Consider the following 21,619-nt stretch of genomic DNA (forward strand, 5'->3'; position numbering starts at 1 on the left):
GGTGTAGTTAAAACTTACTAAAATCTTATGCACAGGCTACACCTGAACTTAAGATCAATGGTCTTTTTTCCTGTTATTCTTCATATAAGTCTCTTGCTCAGCAGAAGCTGTGAAGGACACAATGGTCTACCTCAGAATGCTACAAACTGCCCTCTTTCACCATGGCTGCCATTTCCCATTGAGAACAATGGGACTGAAGCCACAGCTGGTGGCCATTTTGAGAAAGTGTTCTCATTCTCTCACAATGTTCTCAATGGAACTGAATGTCTCCCCCTCTTTACAGTGCAGGGGAACAATCCTGTTCCCCTGCTGGCAGCTGTGGCTTCAGTCCCACTGAGGAAAAAAATGTCAGGTTGTGGCTATTTTGAAAGGGCGCAATTCTTCATAGCAAATTTTCAATTATGAAAAATAATGGCACTGACCATCATCTTAAATATCTTAAAAAAAACAAAAAAAACCCTGCCACACCAAAACTACTCAAGAGGTAGGCACAGGGGGAAAAGAAACATAGGATGAGTAGGCACATGTGGAGATCAACATAAGGTGAGGCAAAATGCAGTGTGAACTCATGCTACTTTATGCTGCTCCCCCAAAACAAAACAGACTCAGTTTAGTTGGTCCATATGCTCGGACTGCTGTACCTCACTTTGGAGCAGCACAATATACCAGTGAACCTGGCCATAAAAGTTTTTTAAAATGATTTAAAGTTGATGCTTCATATCTTCAAATCATTAGAAATATTACATGATAACATTCTTTCAATTTCTTGTTTATTGTTCGTATGACATTAATAAAAATTCCCAGACAAAAATTTTAAAATAGAGTTACAGCTGAGTATCAGAGGGGTAGCCGTGTTAGTCTGAATCTGTAAAAAGCAACAGAGGGTCCTGTGTCACCTTTAAGACTAACAGAAGTATTGGGAGCATAAGGTTTCGTGGGTAAGAACCTCACGTCTTAGTACATAATGTAGCTTAGTTTACCTTAAATTACAGCCAACAGCTGTTGTAATCATCCCCAAACCAAGCATTATAAATCCAGGAAACCAACAGCTAAGGTTAATTTGAAAAGAAATCTAAATATGTTCAGCTATGGAAATGCAGTTAAAGAACAAAAAAATTGCCTCATGACAAATATTTGAAACTTCACACGTAGTTAACTCAGCCTTACTCCAAATTGTGATTGCTGCCTTATGTCACTATAGGACAGAGTTGAGGTTTCTGCTGAAAGTGAATTTTTCGATTATGAAGAATAATGGACGAAAGATTGACCATTAATTATTTTTTCTAATTAGTCTATGCATAATATTTCAGTGAATGTTAACTATATGGGGAGCTTGGCGGAGAATAAACACGAGGGAGGAAAAAAAAAAGGAGGAAAATTTTATTTCCCAACCCCTCAGACCCTTTTCACTTCTAGTGGTCTCAAGCATTGACCCGTGACCACACCAATTAAGCTAATGCCAGGGAGAGCAGGTCTCTCAAATTGGCACGCGCCCTATTTCAGGTCTCATCCCAAACCAAGGGGTCCCCCGGCAGGGCAGCGGAGCGAACTGGGCTGTGCCCCATTCCAGGAGAGGTGCAGGTCACCCACCCACGCGCCTCTCTACTGACCCCGCCACGCGTGCGCGAACACGCGTGTGCTCGGGCAGGGGACACGGAGCTACCAGCCCCCCCCCCCCAGCTCAGCCCTGGACCAGGCGCCTCCTCGCAGCCTGTTTATCCCAGCCCGCCCCCTGCATCCCGCCACTCCCAAGCCGGGCCTCGGCGGATGGGAATGGACTCTTCCTCGCTCAGTGCGTCACACCCCCGTGGTACAGACCGAAAAGGGAAAGCAAAGGGGTAGGACTAGAAAGTGGGCGTGATGCAAGTCACGTATGGGGCGTGGCTACGTGTCGAGACGGGCGGGTTTTACGGGAGTAGGCGGAGTTAGGAATTCGAGCTCTGCACGGCGTAGAGGTGGCAGAGGCGGGGCTGCGTGAGAAGGCGGGTAGAACGCCTTGCGTATAGCGCTTACAATGATGCTCAGAGAACGTATTTATCAGCTCCCTGGTGGTCTAGTGGTTAGGATTCGGCGCTCTCACCGCCGCGGCCCGGGTTCGATTCCCGGTCAGGGAAGCAAGTTTTTTGCCCCCCTCCTCACCCCCGCGGCTGGTTTGGAGCTTGAAGCAGCGAACAGCTGCGTCTTGCCGTCGCCGCCCACCCATGCTATACACGGCACTGGCAAATGCAGGCGTGGTGGGCACCAGGCCTGGAAGGGTGTTTTCACCCCCAAACTACAAACTCTCCAGAGTGCACCAGCATGGCTCGGCCTGTTACACCAGCGTGTGCAATATGGCCCACGACCACTCGCAGGGGCCTGGTACTCTCCTTGCCAGGCCTGGGCCAGCCCGCCGCGCCCCACAGGCGCCATCGCCCTGAGACGTGTCACAGTTCTCCCCGTTTCTGTCATTTCACAGGCTCAGTGCTTGGGGTCGCTTCCTGCGCCCAGCATCCAGCCCTGGCACATGGACTTGGATTGGTGGAGTCCACAGCAGCGGGATGAGGAACAAAAATGTCCTTTCCGCCCCTAGGCTGCTCCTTGATTCCTTCTGCATCCTCCCCTAGCCCCTACACACACACAGGGGAATGTGTCAGTTGGTGGTAGCGTTACTACCTGACCTGTATTTGACCAGCCTGGCCCGATTTTTTTATGATTTGCCAATTGCCAGCAAAATCTACAGTACTGGGTGGTTGTTTTTTTAACATGGTTCTAAAGATTTGCATTTTTATCACAATAGACTGGGATATCTAATGTTAAAAGTTTCTTTGTCCAGCTAAAGATGCTGAGATATTCCCACGTCTGCAGTTTAAGTGATAATAGATCAAAACAGTTGAAAATACGGTAGCTGGCTGCCCACCAACCATAGGCGCCAACTCCATGGGTGCTCCGGGGCTGGTGCTCTGCACCCACCGGCAGCTCCCTGCCCCGCGCCTCCACCCCAGCTCACCTCTGCCTCTTCCCCTGAGTGTGCCGCATGCCCGCTTTTTCCCCCTGGCTCCCAGCGCTTGCGCTGCAAACGCAGCAGCAAGCGCTGGGAGCGAGGGGGGAGGAGGGCGAATGCGGTGCCCTCGGGGGAATAGGTGGAGTGGAGATTTGGGGAGGGGTCCAATGGGGCAGGGAGGGGGTGGGGACTTTGGGGAAGGAGTTGGAATGGGGGCGGGGCAGAGATGGAGTTGGGGCAGGGCCAGAGGCGGGTGGGCGCGATCACCCACCGGCACCAGAAAAAGTTGGTGCCTATGCCACCAACACGGAAGCACAGCGCGCGCGTGTGTGAGAGAGGGTTTGGATCATGCGAGACTGAGGAGACGTGCAAGGCATATTAAATAATGGACGATCATGGGAATGCTGCGAGTGATCCTACTACACCCCCAGGAAAAAAAGTTTACATTAGAAACTGCACATTCAATGACAATTAGCTAAATGAAACACTACAAAGACTGGCTGGCAAAAAAAATGCTGATAAAATAAATGCCTATTTTTGTTATCAATCTTATCTAGATGTATTATCTCTCTATATACTAGAAGTGGTCGTTGAAGTAGGGGTTGCAGAGTTGCCTTATGGTTGGGGTTGTGGCAGGCTTGTCTTGTCGGGTTGGGGGGTGCTGATTTCTTTGCATTTCAAAGGTGGTAACCCCAGTTGGTGGGTTTATACCCTCATGGATTCACTGGCTATGCCCCAACCAAACAGCTAAGGCACATGGCACTCCCCACACCCTGCCCTCCGGATTGCAGTGCTTCTCTACCCATTCTACTGCCTATTGAACAATATGTGCTCATATAACAGGTGGAGGCAGGATTTGTCCCCTAAGGCCCTGTCTTGACTGGCAAGAAGTGTTTGTTTTTCAATTGAGTTAGCTCAGTTGAGTTAGGTTAATAAGATTGAAAAGCCGCTCAACACTTGCTAAAACACAGATTAACACATTTGGAGCTTTGCTAGCTGATAGTGTTTTAGCACAGCTCCTCCCTGCCATTGGCCTCTCACTGAGATAGCTGCGCCAGTGCAACTCTTTAACCTAGACAGGCAAAGCCACTCTTTACCCTGAGGGAGCTTGAAAGCACCACTACAAATAGTGGCTTTGCCTCTCTCCACTACAGTTTGCATTGTTGCAGCTACAACAAGGGTTGGGAACAAATTGATGTAATGGGGACAAATCTCTAATCTAGTTACATTGTGTGTATGTTTAGTTAAATATATTAACCTACTTTTATGACAAGGAATCACCAAACCTGAGCAAACAGAAGGCTGGGATCTCCTTCACTTTTCTACCCCAGAAAACAGGTGCAAGCAACAACAACAACAACAACAACAAAAAGGGCTGGGGGGCTGGTTGCAACAAAAAGAATATGGGCTTTCAGCCATTCCCCCATTTTACCCTTTTTATTTTGGACACTTCCTGCTTCCATATACAGTAATCTACAATTTACTCCTGCTACCTCTATTAGGGTGTCACGTTTGTAACATCAGGGATTGCATATGGCTCCCATATTCCACGCTCTCTCTTGGCTCTCAGTGCAAAATGACTAATGTAATGGTGTAGTGTTACTTCCTGCTTTCCACTTCAGGGAATGATGGTTAGTTTCAGAAGTGGTTGAAGTGATTTCCATCTAATGACAGCTCTCAGCAGAGATGGTGATATATGCTATATATTTTACAGAATAACTAGGGTAGAACTATTTTAAACATTTGAGCATTATTTGTTATTGGTATAACTTTCACATATCCAGTGGTAAAGTCGGAGTCTCTTAGTACCAAGAGTCCAGCTTTACAGGCTTCAGAGAGAGAATAATTATAACAAAGAGACCTTAGACACTTCTGAAAAAACCCTCCAAAATAGCTTTTGCTTGCACAAATGGTGCAATTTTAAGGCCAGATATTTTGTATTTTACTAGGGCTAGAAATGTATGCCTCTAAAAAGTGAGATTCCTTCTTTTCTAATGGTATAAAGCTTCTCTCTCTAGCATTAATGAGTTACAGAGTATCAGACCTTAAACTTATTACAGGTGCAGGCATGAATCTAGACCTTGGGCCAATGTCATTCTGGGAGGAAATTCCACATTTGGTGGTAAGAGAAGGACACATTGCTCTGGCATGTTTTTTGTTCGTTTGTTTTAAATGAGTGAATCATGTCACTGGAATGTTAGAATGGTCCCAGAAGAACTGGATAATAGAGCAGGGAGCTCAAGAGGCAATCAGTGATGAAATAAATTGATCACATGGCTCTGCAGTTTAGCATATGGATATTGCCACCATGTAGAAGATGAACAGAAGTTTTAAACTAATTGAAACAGCAGATTCCCAGCATTCAAATGAGGTATACAGTACTTGCTTCTAACCCTGATAAATTCTGAAATATTGGACTTTAACACTGCAAGATGATTATGTATAGAAAAACTTTTATGAGTATTTTTAGACATTTTAAAATGTAGACATTTTTCTCTCCCTCCAAAGCTTATACAGTTGGCATCATGGAACCACTATAGCTGGCAGATGCATAGGATCGTAGGGATATGAAAATGGAGTTAAGGAAGACCAGTAAACAGGTGGTATAAATCTGTAAAAATCTAATTAGTTCAATGGCTGAGTATCTGGCCTAGATTTGCATTGCTACCTTAACTCTTATTATACATACTTTCCAATATTTGGGGATCGGGGATAGAGACTGTTCAATGGGACCTTTATTTTAAATTTCCTGGTATTCAGGGTTTTGTTTATTTCTTTTGTTTGTTTGGGTTTTTTTTTTAAGTTACAACCTTCTACTAATTTCCTCCCCCCTTCGATTGTTGGTACATATTGTGATGGTGCTCCCCGTAAGGCTTTTTGGAAATATGCTTATGAATGTTTATATATGAAATAACCGGAATATGTTTTATGCTATATATGCCATGTAACATATCTCTGTAAAGGTTATGATCTACTGAATCTATTCATCTTATTTGTATGCATGTGTCATTGTTGTATTCAAAGTTATGAATATTGGCTGTGTACTTGCTTGATTTCTAAGTAGCCTTAGTAAAGCATTTGGTCAGCTTCTTTAGAAAGGAATGTGCAAATTAAATGCCCAATCAAGAAATACTTAAAGGACACTGAATCTTGGAAGGCTCCAATCCACATAAGAAGTCTACCTGAGGATGTTCAGGGTAGCATGTAAACAATGGCTGCTGTCTGTAAAAACTGAGTCATGCATGGACATGTGACTTGCCCATGTGACGCCAAACTCCATCTTGGAGCTGGACTTTGCATAGGAGAGAGGAGGGGGTCTCTACCCACAAGAGAAAGTCTATTTAAACCCCTGGGAATCTCCTCCATTTGGTCTTCAGCCAGGGCCGGCTCCAGGCACCAGCTTGGCAAGCAGGTGCTTGGGGCGGCCACTCCGGAGAGGGGCGGCAGATCCAGCTATTCGGCGGCAATTCGGCGGATGGTCCCTCACTCCTGCTCGGAGCGAAGGACCTTCCGCCGAATTGCCGCCGCAGATCGCGATTGCGGCCTGTTGTTGTTTTTTTTTTTGGCTGTTTGGGGCGGCCAAAACCCTGGAGCCGGCCCTGTTTTCAGCTGGCTCAAGAGATAGCCTCTCCACCCCCAAGGATACCTGAAAGAAACTGAAACAAAGGACGGTAGCTACAGGGAGTGTGAGTGATAGCTGGACCAGACTAGAAGGAGACTAGTCTGTAAAAGGAAGCTTACTGGAACACCACTGAGGGTGAGGTTTTATCTGCATTCAGTTTTTTTACTGTATTAGACTCAGACTTGAATGTTTTATTTTATTTTACTTGGTAATTCACTTTGTTCTGTCTGTTACTACTTGGAACCACTTCAATCCTACTTTCTGTACTTAATAAAATCACTATTTACTTATTAATTAACCCAGAGTATGCATTAATACCTGGGGGACGGGGGAGGTCAAACAGATGTGCATATCTCTCTATCATTGTTATAGGGGGAGAACAATTTATGAGTTTACCCTGTATAAGCTTTATACAGGGTAAAACGGATTTATTTGGGGTTTGGACCCCATTGGGAGTTGGGCATCTGAGTGTTAAAGACAGGAACACTTCTCAACTTCCTTTCAGTTAAGTTGCAGTTTTGGGGCATGTGGTTTAGACCCTGGGTCTGTGTTGGAGCAGATTGGCGTGTCTGGCTCAGCAAGACAGGGTTCTGGAGTCCCAAGCTGGCAGGGAAAGCAGGGGCAGAAGTAGTCTTGGCACATCAGTTGGCGGTTCCCAAGGGGGTTTCTGTGATCCAACCCATCACACATATTTACAACCTTAATTCCCTGTTAACACAGGTTTTTTTGTCTGATTATTCATAACAGGTTCCCTGATATTGACAGTCAATAAGATACTTAGATGATGGATGCTTTTGCTGAAGATAATGTTACACTTGATTTCACACCACAGTGTTTTCTGAAGAAAAGGAAACATAGTAAACAAAGTGATTCTCCAAACATGGCATTTGTGATGTAACCACAAGCCAAGACACCCCATTATTTTTTATTGGCTGCTGTATACATATCCAGATAAAATATTACACTAGACTCTAAAGGAGAGCTATCATATGTTTATTGATAAAAAATATTGTTTTAGTATACCACAAGGTGGCATCCTAACTGCATGATCTCCAGATCTACTCCTATTCACACTCTGTACAGGTTGCTGTTAAGGGGAATACTCATTACATATCATAAAGTAAAATAGCTTGGTTTAGCGAGCTATGCACACAAAGTAACAAAGCAGTTATTCCTATGATATTTCCTGATAAAATACATTAAATACTAACATATATCTGTTACCAAATCCAAACACTTCATGATGATCATCAGTTTTCTTGAAAGCAACATACATAACAATGTGTGTAAACATCAAATATTTCTCTTGAACATTTTTTATTAGAGGGCATTGTTTATAAAAAAGAAAATACAAAAGGTTATCAGGTGCATTAGTGTGTTTCTAGAACAAGTCTACCTAGTCAAGGTACTTATATGGCCCCGTTACCCTAATGTCTGAGAATCTCACAACCTTTAAGGCATTTAGCCTCACAACAACTCTGTGAGGTAGGGAGCTAGTAGCATCCTCATTTTACAGATGGACTAAAAGAGACTGCCCAAGACCTCACAGGAAATCAGTGTTAAAGCAGAGAAGTGAACCTCAGACTCTATATCCCAGGCTAGCATAGAATCATAGAATATCAGGGTTGAAAGAGACCTCAGGAGGTCATCTAGTCCAACCCCCTGCTCAAAGCAGGACCAACCCCAACTAAATCATCCCAGCCAGGGCTTTGTCAAGCCGGGCCTTAAAAACCTCTAAGGTTGGAGATTCCACCACCTCCCTAGGTAACCCATTCCAGTGCTTCACCACCCTCCAAGTGAAATAGTGTTTCCTAATATCCAACCTAGACCTCCCCCACTGCAACCTGAGACCATTGCTTCTTGTTCTGTCATCTCCCACCACCGAGAACAGCCGAGCTCCATCCTCTTTGGACCCTCCTTCAGGTAGTAGAAGACTACTATCAAATACCCCCTCACTCTTCTCTTCTGCAGACTAAATAAGCCCAGTTCCCTCAGCCTCTCCTCATAAGTCATGTGCCCCAGCCCCCTAATCATTTTTGTTGCCCTCCACTGGACTCTCTCCAATTTGTCCACATCGTTTCTGTAGTGGGGGGCCCCAGAACTGGATGCAATGTGGCCTCACCAGTGCTGAATAGAGGGGAATAATTACGTCCCTTGATCTGCTGGCAATGCTCCTACTAATACAGCCCAATATGCTGTTAGGCTTCTTGGCAACAAGGGCACACTTCTCATCCACTGTAATCCCCAGGTCCTTTTCTGTAGAAATGTTGCTTAGCCAGTTGGTCCCCTGTCTGTAGCAGTGCATGGGATTCTTCCGTCCTAAGTGCAGGACTCTGCACTTGTCCTTGTTGAACCTCATCAGATTTCTTTTGGCCCAATCCTCCAATTCGTCTAGGTCACTCTGGACCCTATCCCTACCCTCCATCTTATATACCTTTCCCATCAGCTTAGGCCTTGGCTACACTGGCGCTGTACAGCGCTGCTACTTGCTGCGCTGCACTGTAAAGCGCCAGTGTAATCAGCGCCTGCAGCGCTGCATGCTCGCTCGCAGCGCTGCAAGCTACTCCCCTCAGAGCGGTGGAGTACATACAGCGCTGCGAGAGAGCTTTATGGAGAGCTCTCACAGCGCTGGCGGTGCGACTACACTCAGGCTTCACAGCAGCGCTGTGAATTCGCAAGTGTAGCCAAGGCCTTAGTATCATCCATGAACTTGCTGAGGGTGCAATCCATCCCATCATCCAGATCATTAATGAAGATGTTGAACAAAACCGGCCCCAGGGCCAACCCTTGGGGCATTCTGCTTGATACCGGCTGCCAACTAGATATCAAGCCATTGATCACTACCCATTGAGCCTGACAATCTAGCCAGCTTTCTATCCACCTTATAGTCAAAGGTGAAAGTGGGCCGGTATGGCATACTGGTAAGAAGTGGCCACCGGTATGGGCCCATATGCAGCCGACAAAGACCCTCCTTACAGCACTGCTGCGGCAGCTGCCCCACTCCAGTAAAGGGGGGTTAAAAGCAACCCTGGAGAGGGCTGCAGTTGGGAAAAGCTAGGCTGATTGGGGAAGCTGCCACAGCTGTGGCCAGCTCAATTAGGGCCCAGCTGGCCCTGATAAGAGGGCTGAGGGCCAGAAGCTGGAGGAGTCTCTCTCCAGCCCTTGAGAGAGAGGGCCTAGCTGTTGGGGAACATACAGTACCTGAAACTGGAGCAGTGCTGAGGAATAGGGCTGGGGAGCCCCAGCCTGGTAAACCCCCAGGCTGCAGGCCTTAGTGAAGGCCTACACAGGTACTGGGGTTGCAGAGGTGCAGCCCAAAGTTAGGCAGAGGCAGCTGGTCCAACCTCCTTGCTGATGATGAGTGGCCATGACAGACTGCAGTTTGCCCCAGTGAACGGGGGCTAGATGGTGACTGGCAGTAGCCACTGAGGCAAGGTGGGTGAGAGGGTTGGGGGTTCCCCAGGGAGAGGAGACCCAGAGAGTGGGGGTACTGCTGGGGCAGAACCCCAGGGTAAAGGGCTCCAGGGTCCGGGAGGGACATGGGGGACCTAAGGCAGGTGAGCCACTAGCCAACAGAGGGCACTCCAAGCTGGACAAGAGCCAATTCTCAGGACAACCAGCAGGAGGTGCCACACTGGTGAGTCTCGCTTTGCTACATGGATGCATCTAAGGATGAGGATGGGGTGAGGTCCATATCAAAGAGGAGAGACCACAATCTCTTTGCCAGACAAAAAAAGATGGGGAAAAAAAGACTATGGTCTCATCTCCCCCTGCTCTGACCTATGGGAACAGAGGGCCAGAGTGAACAATATCTGCCATAAAATGACAATGATCTGTAAAGGGATTTAGGTTTTTTTACATTATTAAAGGAAAAAATTAAATGGTATATTGATTTATTAGGGAAAGCAGTTACTGTGGACTGGTCTGATTATTTGGATCTGGTCTGATTACTATATTGCCTGATTACCACAGAGCTGGGTATCTAGATAGTGCATATGCTATAAGTGGATGCTGCTGATATAATAAGATAAGCTTAATAACATTTTAGCCTTACATACCCACCACTATATGGCTGGAGAAATGAGAGCTGTAGGTTGGAGAGTTGTTCTGGTGCATGTGTGAAGGAAAAAGAGTCAGGATACATTTTGTTTAATCAGAATCAGTGCATTTTATTTAATCTGACATCATAAAAGAAGAAAATGTTGTAGCCATGCTAGTCCCAGGATATTAGAGAGACAAGGTGGATGAGGTAAAATCTTTTATTTGCCCAACTTCTGTTGATGAGAGACAAGCTTTTGAGCTTATACAGACCTCTTCTATCAGAAAGCTTGTCTCTCTCACTAACAGAAGTTGGTCCAAGAAAAGATATTACCTCCCCCACATAGTTTCTATCCTAAAAAAAAGATGGATTGAATAATCATACATAAATCCAAGTAATATTGTCCAAGAACTATTTTCCAAGAGGTCCTTCAACAAGTTACTCTGGAGTTCTGATCTTTTCAAAGGCCTAAATTGACTTTGCCTTTGGCTGAAAACCTATTTTATAGACCTCTGTTTCTGCCTCCTTTTGGCTTCAGTCAGCCCCTTCCCTGTTTTGTTTCCCCAATAACTTTTTTCTGTTATGTATTTATTTTTTTGTAAACCATATTTAAAAATTAACATGACCTGCCAATCTTTGCCTGGCTTTCAGGAAGCCAGGAAACCAACACCAGCTATACAAGAAAAGACAAAAACAAAGTAAAACATAAACTGATAATATATGACACGGGAAGGCAGTTTCCCATTCAGTGCTGCAGTTTCCTGTTTGTGGCAATGGGAGACTACAGTACTGCATTTCTGCCACTGAAGTGATGCTGTGGGAGGCTATAAATCTTAAACTGTCCCAGATGCCTTTATAGGATTCAAAATGGTGACTCACATCTGTGAGGTGGTTTTGTGAACTTCTGCATACAGCATCCAGCACAAATAGATGGCTGATTCCCTCTCCCCTCAGGTAAGAGACTACCTGAGTGTAACTGTAGTAGCAAGAGAATGGAGAAGACTAATTTTGCACTAGGTAGTCAGTAGCAGGTTCCTTCTTCTCTATTTCCACCTTATTTCAAATTCAGGCCAGGGATATCATGAATGTATCCAAAGGCAGACTCCTAAGGAGGCTGGTACAGTGAGAGGATGCAGGATTGGGATGTGTGGGTTCTGCTCCTGGCTCTGCCAATGACCTGTTGGATGACCTTGGGCATGTCTCTTCACCACTCTGCACCTCTATTGGGCAGGTGAGGCTCGTCAGCTATGGCAACCAATCCATCTAGGAGAAGGAAAATTCTGATATCAAACCAAGAACATCAGGCCTGGCCCGCTTGCTTGTAAAAAGTTTTGCCAATCCCACATGCTTTATGGGTCTGCACTGCTAACTCTGGCTAATGGGACAAAGCAAAGTGATCCACATGGACAATCCTGAATTAACTTTGTCATTCCTCCCACCCACTTTCTTTTCCTCAGTAATGGCTGAACATAAGAATGGCCGTACTGGGTCAGACCAATGGTCCATCTAGCCCAGTATGCTATCTTCCAACAGTGGCCAATGCCAGATAGTGGCGGATTAGCCACTGGGTGCCAGTGGGGCCTGTGCCCAGGGGCCCTGGCCAACTGGGGTGACCGCGTGTCCCTACCCACTCCATCCACCCGGCGCTCCTGCCAGAGAGTGGAGTTGGTGCGCGGGGGCTTGCCCCGCTCCCCTTGTTCGGCGCTTCTGCCGGGGAGCAGAGAAAGCCCCTGAACCCCGACCCCACTCCCTGGCAGGAATGCTGGGAGGGAGCGGGGAGACTGCAGGTGGAAGGGGTGGGGAGGGGTCCCCATTTGCTTTGGCTCAGGGCTCCACAAACCCTTAATTGGCCTCTGATGTCAGAGGTTTCAGAGGGAGTGAGCAGACCAGGGCAATTATCAAGTGATCCATCACCTGGGATCCAGTCCCAACATCTGAGAGTCAGAGGCAGGGCCGGCTCCAGTCAGCAGCGCAGCAAGCTGGTGCTTGGGGTGGCAGTTGGAAGGGGGCAGCACGTCTGGGTCTTCGGCGGCGGGTCCCTCAGAGAGAAGGACCAGCCGCCGAATTACCGCTGAAGAATGAAGCGGTGCGGGACAGCAGCTGCCGAAGTGCTGCTGATCGCGGCTTTTTTTTGCCCCCTCTCTTCGCCGCTTAGGGTGGCAAAAAAGCTGGAGCCAGCCCTGGTCAGAGGCTTAGAGACACCCAGAGCATGGGGTTGCACCCCTGATCATATTGGCTAATAGTCATTGATCGACCCATCCTCTGTGAACTTATCTAATGCTTTTTTGAACTCCACAAAACACCTAATAAACCACATATGTGGCATGTGTTGTATATGGCAACAAATAATTCAAGGATGAAAGTAACATCCTGAATTTACTGGCTTTTGTGAGCATTATGCAGTCTTAATATTTTTTTTTAAATGTTAGCCTATAGGTACACACATACACACACAAACTAGATTTTAAAGAGTCTACTAATTCTATGTGCTTCAGTTTTTGGGTGCCCACCCTGATACATCTAGGATTTGATTTTTCGAAGGTAGTGAGTAAGTATAGTTGCCAATGACTTCACTTATAATTGTAGGTACACAGCACTTCTGAAAACCAGGCTTGTGGTGACTCAAATCCCTCTTTAACTGATGGTTATCCAATCTTTCCAATCTTGTTTCTGAAGAAAAAGTTAAAAATAAGTTAAAGGCAATAATCCCCTACTCCACTTTTGCAGATCTGAGGACCATTCATTCTATTAACAGGATCTCCAACTCAGTTTTTTCATGGCCAGTTCCCACTTCCATTAGAAATCTGTTGGATCCACAAAAACAAGGAGTAAGAGTTTTTAAAAATACTTTAAAAAACAACCCCTCCATCACGTAGACTGTTTTCACCAATCTGACTTCTGTGTCCATGGAAATGAGAATAGAAAGCCCAACTGCAGCAACTGCAAATGAAGTTCTTCATTTTTAGATTTTAGCTACTAGCTCACAGATTAGATCTAAAAGTGCTGGTATTGGCTTACAATTTTAGCACCCATAAATAATTTAAATTATGGGAAAAATTAAAAAGGGAAGGGAAAAAAGCAGGGAAAATATCCTACTGTCTTTCCCCTTTGTGTATAATTTTCTGGGAAGGCTAAATGTTTAATGCATTCTAATATATTTGGATATGACAGATAAGCACACTGTCATAACTTCATGAGCCAATAAGACATCTTTTTCATAGATCCATATTTTATAAATATTCACATGCAGTTACATAAATAAATAGCAATATGATATTTTGATAGGGCCTGTACTTGACTCTATTTGCATCTTATTATTTCAATCTGCTCCTTTTTTCTCCCATCCTCCTTTATGTCAGTTAGGAATTGGGCCTCCTTTGTTGGTGGATGGCTTGCCTTGAGAGTTGCTATTATCCTTTATTAGTAGTAGCGTTACAATAAACAAACAGAGTGTCAAGCTGATCTTAGGGCCGTTAATCTGACAGTCGTATACACACATAGTATGAGATAGTCTCTGCCCCCAGAGCCTGCACTCTAAATTGGCAAGACAAAGGATTGGATAAAGAAAGTAGTGTTATCCCCATTTTACAGCTGCGGAAACTGAGACACAAAGCCTAAGATCCTACAGGAAGTGTGTTGCAGAGCCTGAAACTGTACATTCAACTCCTAAGTATCAGTCCAGCTTTTTAATCACATGCTGATCCTTTGTGGGAAGATTCCTGACTACTGGGTTTCTTCCTGGACCAGCTTTCTGGGCATTTGGGCTCCTGTTTTTTTTTTTTTTTTTTTTAACTTTAGTGTTTAGTATTTTGCTTTTCCTTGTTTATGGCAATTAGATGCCTTGAGATAAATGTTCTATTAACATGTATCTGACAGTCAGAATTGCACACTAAGTTACACACATTATAAAAATACAGAAAAATAATGGTTTCTCCCTACCTCTGAGCAAACACTTAATAGCAGATGCTGTAATGAGATTTCATTAAGATTTTTTTTTTATTTTTTTTACAAAATATGCTATATTACCTTTAGTAGTACATTCTTAAGTCCCAATCCTGCAAATACATGTGAGTTGAGCCAGAGAAATCAATAGGGCTACTCACATGAGTAAAATTACTCATGTGTATAAGTGTTGACAAGGTTGGGGCTTACCCTATAAATTCTTAGGGTCAGGGACTGTTTTACTATGTGTTTGTGGATGAGGTCGCCAATCCTTTGCAAACGACTGCTGTGTAAGTAAAAATAATAGGATTATGAAGAATTATAATAAAGCTGAACTACAATATATTTAAATTCTTTCTTTATTTACTTGCTAATTCACAATAGGTCTCCTGGCCATGCAATTTAGCATGGTTCTGCTATGTTTGTGCATATGTCTATGCTGAACTGTACCAATACTGTACTTGTCTGCATAGGAAAAGCAAATAAGCATTTCTTCCTTGAAGCTCTGGTCCTGCAAAGGGTTAAGAACATACATAATCATATTTACGTGAGTAATCCTAGTGAAGTCAATGTGACTACTTCTTTGAGTATTGTTGCCTGTGTTCTTAAGTCTCTTTGCAGGATTGGCCCTAAGCATATTGTGACTTCAAACTATTGGATAGATATTAAAAAAGGTGTGTGTGTGTGGGGGGGCACAGCCTCTCTTATGAAAGTCATGAATATCCATTATGGCTGAAGAAGATTGATACAATATGTGCAGCCTTTCTTCTCTTAAAGGGTTATCTACAGAAAATACTGCAGTTAGCATGAACTTTATTTCTCTTTAATCTCCAATTTCATATACCCAGGGAGACGTGCCCTGCTGCAAAAGCTGAGCATTTTGGGAGGCAGGCTTTACATATGTATATTGAATTATTACTTCTCTATTGTTTTGTCTGTGGCTGTTGCTTTTGGGCATCCTTGGGTTTTGATGGTCACATCAAAGGAGCTGCTCTGGCGTGAGAACCGGTCAATGTGAGCCAGATAATTCATGGATTTATTACCGAGGTCGGTTCCCATGATTGTCAGTGGGCAGCAGGCACTGGGTGTCATAATCCTCATTCTCTTGGTAAAGCACATACTGGCTTTAAAAGGTTTAATGATCCAACAGTGATTTACTAATGGGAATCTTTCTTCTGAGTTTACTAGGCCTTGAAGGAGGACAGGATAACATATAAAGGTCACTTTACCAGCAGTATCAAAAAATGTTTTCCACAACAGATAATTGCTGCCCACAGTATCTTATCTGCACAGATCAGTGTGCACAGCTTAATTTAAATTTTTTTAGCAGCACATATATTTGGGAGCATTATAATTTGCTTGTTTTTATGTGGTGCCAGATCATGGGGATGGTGGGGCAGGAGGGGGAATATGGTGCAATTATTGAAAACATACATTTATTTAATAACGGTAAAACAAACCAAAAAATAATAATGGAGAGACACACATAAGCTTCTAGGACAGCCTGGCGCAACTGCAAACTTATCAGTGGCTGGCATTTAAAACTAGCTGGTATTTAGGGTTATGGCTAAAACTTTCTAGTGTCTGGTTGGATCGGCAGTTTTACTGTGGTTTCAGCAAATTTTTGGCTTTCATTTTTGCCAGCAATGAGGGTTGCATTTTGGAGCAGCTGCCCAGAAAGGGGTAAGGTTAGGGTGAAAAAGAGGAAGTATTTTTAACTAACTGAACAGTGCAACAGGAGAAGACTGTTTTCATGGTTGCCACTTCCTCTTACCAATGTTGTGGTGTTTCAGAATAACACCACCAAATGCCCCAAACAAAATAAACTCCAGGGTCTTTGTATCAAAAATACATTAAAAAAGTAATAGGACTAGAGGGGGTGGGGAGTAAGGATATTTTCAGGTTTGTATATATTACAAATGTGCTGGAGAGTATCATGGAAACGTTAAAACCATTTAAACTTTCCACATCCAGTGTATATTCCGGTGTTGATCTGATTACAAATATAAATCTTAAAAAGTAACCATTTCTTTTAAAGGTCCCCAAAGGAGCACCCCGAAAAAATAAAATTCCCTGGATCCCTGATATATGCAAAAAATGCAGCATTAAGACTGAGAGTTTAATCAAAGTCAGAAAAATTAAAGTATAGGTCCCTAAAGTAACCTTCATTCTGCCCCTTTATACCTCTGGATAACCAAATAGTCATTTATTGATTTGTCACATAATATGCAATAATATAAAATGATACATATGTTCATATATTACAGAAAAAATCCTTTCCTTTATTTTTGCCAGAACTATATTGTTTCCTGGATTAGTGTGATCATTTAATAGAAGGGGTACTGTAGTTAATGCATATGATGATAGAGCAGAGTTAGAATTTCCTGGCTGTTTTGTGATTACAGTCAACTGTAACTTTACATTAATGTATTTTTTTCCCTTCACTAAAACTTTTCTTTAAAAAACTACCAAAAATGGAATACATAAAAAACAAAATACAACTAACACTTCATAAAAGGTTCTATAGATTAAATAATGGCTCTGTTCTAATGCACAAAAGCTACACGTTGTCTAAACCTTCAAGTTTGCTTGAAGACAGTATTGCCAGCCCAATGGGTTCAAATATGAGTCTGGTCTCCAAAATCATTAAATCTGTTTTAAAAATCCCAAGACCTTTTTTTAAAATAGTACGTTTTGGGTTCATTTTATTTGCCTTCTGGATTCTGAGCCTTTAAGGTGCATTCAGTTCACATTTTGAGACTTTTCTTTGCAACCAGGAGAGCTAGAAATTTACTTTTTCCCTTAAGACTCCAGCAGCTGGGGATTTAAGAAAAGCAGCAAATACTGCTGTAAAGGTGCCCCATTCAAGTGTAACCAGGCCTTATCTTGCCAAGGGCAACATATGGCAGCCTGGCTGCTGGCTAATCCTTTTTTGTTTATGTTCACTTACTCCTCTGAAAACATAAGAGCAGGAATCAAACTCAGGTCTTCCTCCCACCCCAAGATAGACACATAAGTACACTATATTATATACAAGCTTAAAGGGTAAATATGGTATGGTATTATTAATAGTAGCCCTTTAGCAGTAGCCATTAATACCACTGAAGCAACAAAGTCTTTTCTCAGGTGATATCTACTGAAGCCAGGACCAAATCTGTTTAGTTTATCAAGCTGGTTGGGAATTTTCTGATTAAATGCTTTTCTTTGGAAAATGTCAATTCATCAAAACCAAAACTGTTTGCAGGAAACAGTCAGTTTTGAAAAATCTTCTGATTTGAAATTTTAAAAAAAATAAAGTTTCAGAATTACCAGAATGTCCCATTTTGACATTTTCAAAATGAAAAGCTTCATGTTCTGATTCAAAATGAGCTTTTGTTTAAAAAGTGTAGTTAATTCAAAATAATAAGATGAAACAAAAAAAAGAGTTAAAACATAAATCTAACATTTTAAGATGACTAAAATGAAACTTTTCAATTGACCCAATTAGAAAAAAGTTTTCAGATTATTGGGTCATGAAAAAATTCAAGAGTGACTTTTTAATCCCAATTTGGGACAGGAAAAAGTTTCAAAATCTCAGGAGACAGGAAGCTGTATTAGCTTGTAAAATCAGGAAATATTGGGCATATATTTAGACTGATAAAGCCCCCGGCTGCCAAAAACCCAACTACTGCTCCTTTATTTACAACTTACTGTGATTCTTGTAATGGACTCATTCAGGGTACATATAGACATCTGCACTGTTGTTCTTTGAGATTTTTAAAGCTAATTGGTGAAACAAAGTACGTTTGTAAAGATTCGTAAAGTTGAAAAGGTTAAAGAGACTCATAAGTGGGCTACAGCCGCTTTGAGTAAAAATTACACCCAAACTATTTACAAAGTGTATAAAACTCATGGATAAAATATAAAAATCCCTTTATCATTTTGTAAAGTTGAACAAAACTGCCTGTGGCTTTTAGAGTGATCACTTAATCAAATTCTCGTAAGTGTGATATTTAAAATATCCAAACCTATGGGAGTGGATAGCTAAGGGGACTAATAGTAATAGAGGGAGTAAATAACAACCCCTATATTTAGTGTTTTTAACACTTTCCCTTATAAAATATGCTTGCAACTTTTTGTTGAGAAAATGTAACACCTTCATTTTTTTTGCAGAAGTCCTCTGAAAGTCCCAGGGCTAAAGACATGACCTTCATTTATCTCAGGAAATTTTGTTCATGTTTGGTTGAGACATAGTGTTTAAAATTGCCATTTCTTTTGTTACTTGTGTTCTGCAGGAAAACATTGTCAGACTGGTAAAATAATCATTGAACGTGAACGTTCTAAAAAGTCAGGCCCATACTACTGCTAAAGCAGCAGCAGCGTGCACTGAACTGGGAATGTCTAGAACAGATGTAGCTGCAACTGGGCCAGGTACAACTCCTTCTGATTATACCTGCCCAGAACATGGCTCCAGCCTCTGGGACACTACATAAGGGAGGAGTTCCCTTGACTCCCAGGGGGTGGGGATGGGGAGATGGGCCAAGCTCCCCCTAATTTCATCACTTGACCTAGTCCATGGCCCCAGCAGCCCATCTCCCTTTAGTAGGAGAGTAGCTTTCCCTTGCTGCCAGTTAATGTAATTAGTTATACAGCTCAAGTGGTATGGGTTCAGGCAGATGATGAATGACTGGGGGAGGCTACAGTTGTACATAAATACCTTTTTTTTAACCTTTTTTTCTCTTAAGAAACATCTTAGGAAATTGCATGCAATCCCCCCTTCCATCTTTAAAGAACATTAAGGTTGCAACGTTAAGCACTGGAAAACTAAGAAAAGCCAGATTTACACATGACCATACAATCTTAATTCATCCGCCTTGTATTATGTGTTATGAAACCGTCTCCGATTACATGAGCATGTTCTGTTTTTTCCACAGGACCACTGCCTCATGCAGTACACAGAATGGATGCGCAAAAGGACAAAATTAGGGTTGCACAGATAATCATAAATCTGGCATTTTCTAACTTTTGAGTGATTTATTTCGCAATCCAAATAGCTTTCTTTTATTGTATTTTTTAAATGTAATAGATATATTCACCCTTTCATCTTTAACTTATTAGTATGAACGGAACCAAAGTCAGCAGACACTGGAAATTATTACTCTCTGCTGGCTATTAAGCAGTGTACATAAAATATGATTGATTTCAGTTAAGTTCTCACTGGGCAAATGTCCACGTCACATCACTATAGATGGCACCCTTGTTAGCATTCTAAGCAGAGAGGCCAAAGACTAAATGGGCATGAAGACTGAGCTAATGTCTCATCCCCAGAGTTGGTCCCTCCAAGTCACCTTTCACAGTGGTTCTATTGAAAATTCCAGGGGAAGTGGGCGGGCATAAGCCCCCCCACGGCTAAAGACCCTCCCCCAGCCTTTGGGGAGGATCTCCTGAGCCTGGGAACTGAACTGATTACAGGGGACAACAAAAAAAGAAAACAAGGGTGGGTGTGAAGGTCAAAGAGTCAAAATGAGAGAACCTAAAGGGGACACTGAGCAGAAAACCCCGGACAGCACCCACTGCTCCTCGAAGGTGTCAAGGGAGCCAGCGGACGCTGCCCAGAGGACCTCCGTCTGGATGCATGAATGGAGGGCAGACCGAAAATAGGGCCCACAGTTGCAAAGAACCCCCTCAGCCAACATCCTCTCCCTGGTGTTATAGATGGCCACTTTGGCCATCACTGGTAGGAGGTCCCACGACTTTGTGGGGCCATGGATAGGCTGTGCGTAAATGAGAAGATGGGGCAAAAAGTGCAGCCAGAAATGTAATAAAAGATCTAGGAGGAATGGAGTAGGGCCTGTAACCAAGTGAACTCTAGATAAATGTGTGCCAGGGTCTCCCTCACACCACAGAAGGGACAGGGGTGAACGACACCAAGTACATGCCTGTGCTCATGGTTCCGTGAAGAAGCTGCCAACTGAGTAAGGTGGAATACAGGCTGGCTCACCAGGGTTACCCACCCTCAATGGGTGCCATTAGGTCCTGCCGTGTGGTATGAAGGTGGGACATGAGGGCGAGGAAATGAAGAGTATGGAGCATAAGCGTGTATAGGTGTGCCCTTGGCACAGATTGAAAGTGTACCCGCTGCAAATGGCTCAGAGTATATGGATGGGGTGGCCAAGGGAACTTCACAGTGGTGCTGTCATGGCACAGTTGAGCACTTTGCACTACCACTGCCTGTACCATTTCTGTTGCATGGATCAAAAAACAGGATTTAAACACTCTGAAACTGGCATTTCACATGAGCTCACAAATCAATACCTGTTTTATTTCTGAAGTGATGGTAAATATGATGCCTGCACTCAGTTTATTTTAAAATATTCATAACTAAAATGTAAAACTCAATTTCTTCAAATATAGAAAAGTAGGTACTTCTGATTAAGAATTGTGTATTCTTATCTATGATTTTTAGGGCACAAAGTGGTGGTGGAACCCAAATGAAGCCCCAAGGGCAAATGAAGCCACTGGTTGCTTTCATTTATAGTATGCTCGTGTGTCTTGAAGGATACTTAATGTCCCGCATGGTTTGACTGGCAAGGCTAATAGTTTGTGCATTAAAGACATGAGTGAGATGCTGCAATCTGCTCTGTTCTATGAAGAAAAGATGCAGCCTTCCACCTCCTTGTAAGTTGGCCTACATTTACTCAACTTAGAGGAAAATTCAAGGTACTGGAACATACTTAGAACAGCGCTTGTGTTTCCATAAGGAAAAATCTGATTCCCTCCTCAAACAGCAGACCTTGAAGGAACATCCAGTATGTTATTACATGTCAGAGATAAAATGTCTCAACCACCCTTTGTTCATTCTTTAATATTCTACTGTCCAAGCAAACAAAAATCTGCATAATAGGCTAGTTTATTCTCTTTAAGATTGGAAGTGTTTTTTACTGCTTGGACCAAGGGCCAGGCACAGTGAGTCAAGGTGGAGGGGTTGTAGTTCATACTCTGATACTGCCTCAGGCTGTTTGCCCTTGGGCATGTCATGTCTCTGTGCCTCAATCTT

General features: G+C 43.3%; 1 non-coding gene across 1 annotated transcript; it reads left to right on the forward strand.

Annotated features, from left to right (window-relative positions):
• The first annotated feature begins 2,042 nt into the window (after positions 1–2,042).
• On the forward strand, positions 2,043–2,114 carry TRNAE-CUC. The gene has a single exon. It is a non-coding gene; the product is annotated as a tRNA-Glu (tRNA).
• The last annotated feature ends 19,505 nt before the right edge of the window (positions 2,115–21,619 follow it).

The sequence above is a fragment of the Trachemys scripta genome, chromosome 3 (assembly GCF_013100865.1).
Source record: "Trachemys scripta elegans isolate TJP31775 chromosome 3, CAS_Tse_1.0, whole genome shotgun sequence".
Taxonomy (NCBI): Eukaryota; Metazoa; Chordata; order Testudines; family Emydidae; genus Trachemys; species Trachemys scripta.